Source organism: Poecilia latipinna, unplaced genomic scaffold (assembly GCF_001443285.1).
Source record: "Poecilia latipinna isolate Pla-1442-1.1 unplaced genomic scaffold, P_latipinna-1.0 Scaffold1186, whole genome shotgun sequence".
In the NCBI taxonomy this organism is placed as follows: domain Eukaryota; kingdom Metazoa; phylum Chordata; class Actinopteri; order Cyprinodontiformes; family Poeciliidae; genus Poecilia; species Poecilia latipinna.
The window spans coordinates 138,121-147,154 of NW_015113802.1; positions in this window are offsets into that span (position 1 = coordinate 138,121).

A 9,034-nucleotide genomic window follows, 5' to 3' on the forward strand; every position below is an offset into this window, starting at 1 on the left:
AGCAAACAACATTTTCCAGGAGAATTTTCCCACATAGTCGTGTCATTAGCACACCTGAGGATGCATAAAAGTTGCATTAAAGTTTTGTCAGCAACCTGATTTAGAGAAATGACCAGGACTATCAGCCTTTCAGAGAATCTGTAATAATTGTTGAAAATGTATATGGCTGTGGATGCAGCGCAGCTACTTCTCCCATACAAACAATTCTACTGAAGTTGTTTTGTATGAATCCAAACTGAATGACCAGATGCTCTCTCGGTCCCATCTGTTTTTGCATTTCTCTGACGTTGCAGAAACTCATAAACTCCATGCTGTGTGTGCTTACATTTTATAACAATAATAGTTTTCACCTGTGCTGTTCAAAAAAGCTGGCAATCTGAATAAGACACAGACAATATACGTTGGTCTTGGACTAAACTATTGTACTATGATTACAGATTGCTTTTCGAAGAAATCTATTTGTAACATTTAAAAAAAAAAATGTATCAAAAACAAAAAAGAAGTTACATTTTTTTATTATCTCTTCTCATTTATGTGAATCTGATATTATGCATTTCCTGAGCAGAGAGGAAAAAGTTCACCTTGGGTAATATTCATGCAACAACTGCAACTATTTCTAAAAATATCAAAACAAAAACAATTTGTTTCAATGGCCTTCAGTTTTTTTAGCTGCATTAAAAAACTGAAAAACTTACCTTTAGTATAAAACATACTTTTAGTAGAATCAGTGGATATAGAGTATGTGTTGCACAGTGCAGGCCATAAATGAAAAAGTTCACAGTAAGAAACAGGAAAAAGGACAAACTGGAAAAATTTGCATTTTCTGCAAAAACGTAGTGTGAATGCTGTAAGCTGAACATTTTCAGTGAAAATTTCAGAAACATTTGACGTAAACTACAGAGGAATTGCAGAAATGTAAGAAAAGGGAAGCAGAGACAGCAGAATAAAGCAGAAGCCTGCAAAATACAAAAAGCAAAACTGCAAGAGGAACGAAAACTTTCAATGAAATGATTCCACCGAAAGAGTATTTGTGCAGAACATTGTTTACAAAGCTAAACTGTAAAGGTCACAACAGTTTATAAGTTGAATGAGCTAAAAAAAAAAAAAAGCCAAAGCTAGCTGATGTACTAATGATAGCCTCAATGTTAGGACTAGCATCTTGACCTACAGTAACTCTATGCAGTGTGGAAAAAAAACCACATGTAAAAAAATTAACAAAAGCTAAAAGAGTAATAGTAGCACCTGGGCTTAACTTTTCCCCAAAGACTGAGCATAATTGAAATTTATAAAAAAATAAAAAAAGAAAGAAAAAGAAACACCTGGAATAAACAGTAGTTGAAGGATATGACTACATTTTAAACTTTAAGTGTCATTTCTAGCTGAAAGTAATGGAAGTAGTTAACCGTGAAAGAGTGCAAAGCTTTTAGGATTTTTTTTTTTTCAGACATTATGGGATGTTCTATTCGTTTCAATGGAGTCCAAGATGATCACAGAAAGTTGCATATTTCCTAAACCATCAAAGATGTCAATATCTAAAGACATAGCCATAATGTACTGAATGAGCAGATATGGTAAAAGATAAATAGTTGAAATAGCAGAAAGCATGCTGAAGTAGTTACGTGGAAAAAAAGGAGGAGCTCAAGAGTGTGAATGCCTGCAGCATTCACACCAACAAACTGCATCATGGAAAGTTTAAATGATGATAAAATAAAATTGCATTTCTCACAAGGACAAGATTTATTACAGGTTTAAATAAAAAAAAAAACCAAGTACCATAACCTAAAATATTTCCCCCATTTCCTGAATTGTAATGTCTTTGCTCATAACTCATGGAGCAGTTATTAATCAACTTGTGGTAAGATGTCAAATCCTAACCACAGTTAAAATGTGCATGTTTGTGCATTCCAGTGTGCAAGAACCTTGATTGCCACTGCTTTCAAAAGATCGAACATGGAAGAGAAGATAAAGATATGAAACATTTCATTTAAGCTCCTTACTGAGTGTCATTTTTGGATTAAAAGTGATGTATTTTTGTTTTAACCGCCAACATCCAGGGAATGCAGTACAGCCACCTCAGAAATTTTAAGTCGAACTATGCTTTTTGTTTTTCTTCTTTTATTTATTTTTTTGCTACCTGAAAAAAGTTTTCACAGCAAAGTTATGTTTTTGATCAAGTAGGTTTCTCCAGTAAGTCATTTTCTAATCAGAATTTGCACAGGAGGACACCAGATGAACAAACAGTGTTAACTGTTTCCATTCACGCTCAGTTGGAAAAAAAAAAATCAGATTTTAGTAAATTGTATCTTTAATATGTGGCACCAACTGTTCTTTCAAGCTAAATTTGCATTTAAATGTTTACATACGACATTGTGCGGAATATAAACGCACACTAGAATTTATAGAATTTCAGTAAAATTACACTCTTCTTGATCCCAATGACATGTTTGTGGTTGCAATGTGACGATATAATAAATAAAGTCAGAGGCTATGCATACTTTGGCCTTTTAAATGTATAAAATATATTGAGTCTGTAAGCAAAGGGAGATATACGCCTTCAGAGGTTGTGGCGTTCACAGTCAGAGTGGACCGATCACATTTAACTTCACTTTGGTCATGAGTGATTAACACTCTGTGTGGTGGAAAAACCCAAATAAATTTCATATTTCTAAAATCTTGGATGAAAATGCGGGAGAATTGTCTGATGATGCATTAGCATTCAAGCAGTAAATAGCTGCAGTGGAAAACCTTGGCTCAGCTGTCGGCTACACCGCAGGCTCTAAAAGTTTGATTGATTTCCCCAAACTTGATGGATTTCCAAGACGACAGAGACGTGTATAATTATTTCCCATCATTTCAGAATATGCTCATTCTCCTAGTAAGTAGAAGCGGTTTTCCATATTTCACAGCTTAGACTCTCACTCGACAACAAATGAAAGTCTGAGACAAATACAGGCTTTGCCATGTCACTGAGCAAAACAGGATTCAGGCTCTGCTCCCTATTTGGTTATTTGCTTTAGATGTTGCTTTGCAGCTATTATGAACCTTGATCTTTTCCCCCATATTCTCATATATTAAAAATAAATTTGTATTTGCTGTAGTTACACCAGAGCTGTTTAGGCAAAAAAAAAAAAAACTAAAGTTAAGCAAATGACTGTATGTCATTGTAAATTGTATTTGGTAGATCAACACAAATGATGAATTGAGAGAAAAGCATCTTTTAATAACATCTTCAAAAAAGTTTGCTATGCACCTCTCACTCTACACCAGTTTTGCACTTCTAGACAATGAAGTTGGTTCCCTTTCCTTTTTGCAGATAAATAACTCAAACAAGAACCATTTACACCAATGCCAGTTTTTTTTTAGGTCTTGTTGGCTCTAATAGCCATCATTTGAGAGGGGTTAGACAGGACAGTAGGTAACAAAAGAGGGGAAAGACATGCAGCAAAGGACATTACACTTTAACACACTATACTCATCCTTACATAAACACAAGTTTTCTTCTCCCTGCTGCCACCATGGCACATCTTTAAACTGATGGTGTTCAAGGTGTCCAAAACCTTCTTATATGTGGACAAAAATATTCCATTTCACCTGGCCAGAGCTTTGGTCCCTACATGGCTTGGAGCGAACTTTAAATGGGACTTCAGTTTTCTTCTTGCCGCTCTTGCAGGCTAATAGTTGTTCTCTCAGCAGATTCTCCCACCTGAGCTGTAGATCTCTGCAGCTACCCCAGAGTTACCGTGGCCCTTTTGGCTGCTTCTCTGACGAACGCTCTTCTCTTCCCATTCGTTGTTCTTCTTAATGCAGTTTGCTGAACCTTCACAGAACAGCTGGACTGACACTGAGATTAAATTTCCCTCCGCTGGACTCGATCTGTCGTTGAAGTGACTTTTTGTGATTTCATGTGTCAAGAAGTAAAAGTAAACTAAAACAAACGCATGCCACACTTTTCAGAATCAAATTTTTAAAACAAAATTGAAATACCACGTATCCCTCCCACGTCACTACCACGTTGTGTTGGTCCATCCAATGAAATCTCATTGAAATAAATTAAAGTTTGCAGTTGTCATTTGACAAAATGAGAAAATGTTCTCTCTCTTCCGACTGCACTTCCTCATCCATATCAAAATTCTATCCTAGAAAACATACGTTAATCGTATGTTAGTTCACGGCATGGCGAAGTCTTGAAAGTTCTGCTTTCCTTTCCTGTTTTCAGCAGAAGTTTCCTGTCTTTAAACAGCTCCTCCTCACATGTGCTCTGATTGATATCTGACCTCAGACACTCTGACTGAGGTTTCAAGCACGTTTCTTAAGTGACTGTGTGTGAACAATAAATGAATGAGACAAGGCGCACATTGTGGGCAGCAAAAGAGACAAAAACTGGGTCGTTTCACACGGCCCCTGTTGTTACCGGCTCACGGAGAAGACTGCAGCGAGGGATCTTCCCAGCAGCGCTCACACACACACGCAGGAGGACACACAGTAGCACAAAGGCAGCGGACAGACAGAGACGTGCTTGTCAGGTAACGTCGTCAGCGCGTTCCTCGCTCTCATGGAGGGCTGTACGTCAAGCTCCACTGCTCTGAAAAACAAACGCCCACATGTGTGCACATGAAACTATCTACTTCCTCTGACTGTACGTGACCTATCATTTGACTGCCTTAGGCTATAAGAGAAAGACACTACTACACTTCTGCCCCCTCTCCTTCTCTCATACACATAAGAACACTTAGTTTCCATCTCCTAGAAACTAATTATAAAAAGAGATGTGGGCTGATTAAGGGATTGATGTGTTTTAGACAAAGGAATGCTTTAGGAATCTCCTTCCAAGTTCCCCCCGCACCTCCCAGTCGTCTCAATGTGCCCCACTGCACGCACACACACACACACACAAATACCTCTACAATGTGAACCCACACAGGCAGGGAAAAGTGTGTGATCCCACTTGTTGTGATGAAGCAGGCATCTGTGTTGTTTTAGCAGCCAGGGAACATTTGATTTGCTCAGCCAAGTGTAAGTTGAAGTGAGAGCGATAGGAATGCGTGCAGGGTTTGCATAAAACCCCAAACGGACAACATTGAGGAGAAATGCTGCACATTCATGAACATGAATGGAACTGAAAGTTGCATGTTCGATTAAGACTCAGAGGGAGAATCTGATCTAAGACAAAGACCTCAGAACTCTGCAGCAGAGAGAGGACAACATGTAACAATCAGTGCAGTGAAGTACTCTTGGTTTCTGTGAAAAAAAAAATTGCAGACTTTCTCATAATCTTTTAAATAATCTTTCAAAGTCCATAGGTGGTTTTCTGTCCAGGCTGGGTGAGATAATAATAGCACACTGTATAGTCTAGTTTGTACTTAGAAATCAATAAAACTGTATCATTAGAGGCCACATTGTTATGTGTTTGTATATGGAAATATACAGCAAAGACCTTGTTTTGGAGCAAAGAGGTGACAGGTTTTCAGCTAACGGCGCTTTCCCATGTTTGTTGCCAAAGCACAATTTCGTGCATCCAGCTGTGTTATCTTTGTGATTTTTTCATAGGTTCAAGCTAAAATAAATTGAAACAAACAGTTTTCTTCACAGGTTGGTGATGAAAAAGGCATTTGTGAAATTTCCTGTTATTTGGACACAAAACATAGTTTCATTCCATAAATTTAGGGGAGTTATTAGCACTGAATAATTCATAGACTGAGGGGTTTAACAAAGAGGAAGCATCCATCTGTAAATGGGTCAGGTGCTCAAGAGCATTGTTGAATATCGCTTTAATGAAGACATACAAGAAAGTCCGAATACTGAAAAGAAAAGGAGAGGGAAGAAAATGCCAAATGATGTTTAAATCTCAACATGGTGTCAGTCATGAAAGTCAAAATGAAGCTGAATTGTGCAGCTACAGTTCATTGAGCTGTGAGTTGATTTCTCATAGAAACGACTGAGCGATCCGAATAAAAAGTGTATTTGTATTTATATTTGCATCTGTATCTGTTCTTTTCTTAGTATTTCAGTCAGTCAACATCCAGCAGTGCTGGGTGTATCCTCTGATGTACTGAACACGTTTCCACAATGACTAAACAACACAGAGCTCATAATGGTTGACGTCTGCCCTGAGCAAAACTTTCGGCCGTTCCCGCTGGTTCTCCGAGTTCCACCTGGATGTCAGCTAAGTGAATTTAGCTGTGATGATATTTCCAAATCCAAGCTCTGACTTCACAGCTAAATGCAGCATGAAGCCACCAGCAGCTTGTTCCCAGTTCAGTGTTGTCAACTTTCCTGACTGTTCCCCTCTGAGTATTCCTGGAATACTTCATCTTCAGCCGGAAGCAGCTGAAGTGCCACTACAGATACTAAAATCTAGCACTTAGAGGACAACAAAGAGGCACACTCACATGCCAGAAAATCATATAGCTATAGCTAGATATAGGCCATCCCTAAAGGAAAAGAGGCTGTAACTTTTAGGAAATTTTCAAAATTGAATTGCTGTTTTTTGTTTTTGTTTTGCATCATTAGTTTCAACGATGCTCAGCTGTGCAACAAAAGCTGTCTGTTACTTGTCAGTCTATCCAGTTATTTCTGTGTAAAAAAAAAAAAAAAAAAAAAATTTTCCGTTGTGCAGACTGGATGGTGCAATCCAGACTGTAATGTCTTCTAAAGACTTCCCCACTTTCATAGTCTCATGAAACATTTGGTGATATTTGTTCTTTTGCATCACTGCCTTTCCCACCAAAACAAGCGCCGTCACACACTGACGCTCTCGCTCAAATTAGCCACCTACCAATGCCGAGACAAAACAAAGCACACACACGTACCGGGGTGACACACACTTTGGCTATAGCAGCTTTGTAGTCTGTTCTGCACTAATTACTGTTGGAGAAAATGCACAGTTGCAGGGTTCTGCGAGTTTCCCTTCCTCATGGGAGTTCTTCCTTTCATTTTGCTGCTTGTCACAGCTCCAGCTCAGGTAAACCGAACTCTTCACCGCTCTGAGAGAGATTTCTATACATGAGGTTAAACATCAAGCTTGCCTGAAGACTGCAGCATGTCCCATTAATTACTGTATAGGAAGTGACAGTGTCTGTTTAAGTTCCTGCCACACCGAGTCCATTACAAACAGCTTTTTACTGCCTAAATGAGCTCAGTTTATAGTGAGCACACACTTCCTCCTCGTATCCTGTTGGCGTCAGCAGACGGATTTTATGTCATCCATCAGCCATGGATGAATTGTTATTGTCTGCTGAGACTTATGGTTGAGGGGGATGTGTTTGTAGCAACAAAAGAAAAAAAAAAAATGCTGCGTCTGTACAGACGGTGTAGGAGGTCCTGGAGGATGTCTCCAAAAGAGCGCAGCATACTCTACTTGAACTGCAAGTGAGTTTCGAAGAGTCCTCTGCACATCCTCCAGGGGTGCCGCTGTTCGGTTCCTTTGACCACTTGGACCGATAAGAGACAGCGGAGGGATAAGGAACCTCCTTTGAGATTACCTCAGTGTATGTGCAGGTAAGCGTTCAAATAAAGTCCTCCAGTTGCAAATTCATCACACTAAAGCTATCAGACAGGTAATTTACTGTACAGATTTTTTTTTTCTTTTTTAGTAATTTGATTTCTCGAGCTTTGAGATTGTGCTTGTCCCAACTGCAGCAAACAGGCCAACACACGTCTGCTGCAAAAGTATTCTTACGTATCATTATTTTTTTTCTTTGCTGAATCAAAGCCACAAACTTCATGTTGCTTTATTGGGATTTTATTTGACAGTTCAGACACTTTTTCTCCAGTGCCCATAAATACGATCCACTAATGCAACTAATCCCCTACAAAACAGCTCAAACTCAGTTAGCAACTCTGGAATTGTAAAATCAGATTTAGGTGTGAACTTTGGAACATTTAAACATATGCAGGCTTTGATATAAACTGGAGGTCTTCAGGACCCACATGTCCTGCATGTTTTAGGTGTTTCCTTGCCGCTTTACACCCGAGTTAAAAAGCTTCTGTATCAATTCAAGTAAGGGTAACAGACTAAATATTTCACCTCGCAACATGTGAGGTGAAATATTGAAAAGCCATGTGTAATTTGTCTTCCACGTTACGACTGCACACTACTAGTCAGAAAAAATCCCAATAAACACACTGAAGTTTGGGACTGTAACATGACAAATTGTGGAAGGTGGTGTGATCACTTTTGGTCCTGCATATGCAATTGTCCACAGTGCTGACGGTAATGTATAAGCTGTAGTCTTACATGTCCCATGGAAAAAGGCACACGCTCTACTACTGATAACACGGAGAGAAGATGAATCTTTGTAGAGTTGCATTTTGAAGAATGGCCTTCAGTGAGACAAACGTTACTCCAGCTAAAACAGCTTGAGGTTTTCTAAGGAAGCAGCTCATAAATGAGGTGACCCCTCTCATCTTTTCTTTCATCTTCAAGCCCTCGGAACAAGAATTAATAGCATATATTTTACATGCAACAACAACAGACAGCCAACTCATTTCATGTTCTCTGTATTCACGTAATGTGCCCTGCAGAACCCATCCGTGAATGATTCAGGCTTCTAACAGTCGAGTTGTTTCTCCACAAGAAAAACCAACCTTGAACTCGAGTGATATTTTTTTTTTTTCCTCCTCTGGAACCGATAAAGAGTAACTTTTAAAAATAATTTAGTCTCGTTGCTGCCAAGCTGAGCTCGTGCTATCACTATCGAAAAAAGCCACCATTCAGCATCTCCTCCTTCTTAAAGACAATGTTGCTGGTCTATTTGAATATCTTGAATACAGGGAGATAGTGCAGTTTGTTTTTACACATGCCCAGAGTTTGACTCAAGGTCTTTTCTGCAAAACAAACACCAAATTTATCTTTACAGAACCTTGCAATGACACAGCTTTGACGTCGATCCGTAGATATCAGCTGATCAGGAAAAGAGATATTTAGCGAAGAGACACTCAACAGCAGTTAAGATTAGAGCTGATTGTTACGCTAAAGATTTTGGCCTTCAGGATCAACTCGCTAAATTAGACTGAGCTCAGTGTTCATGCGTGA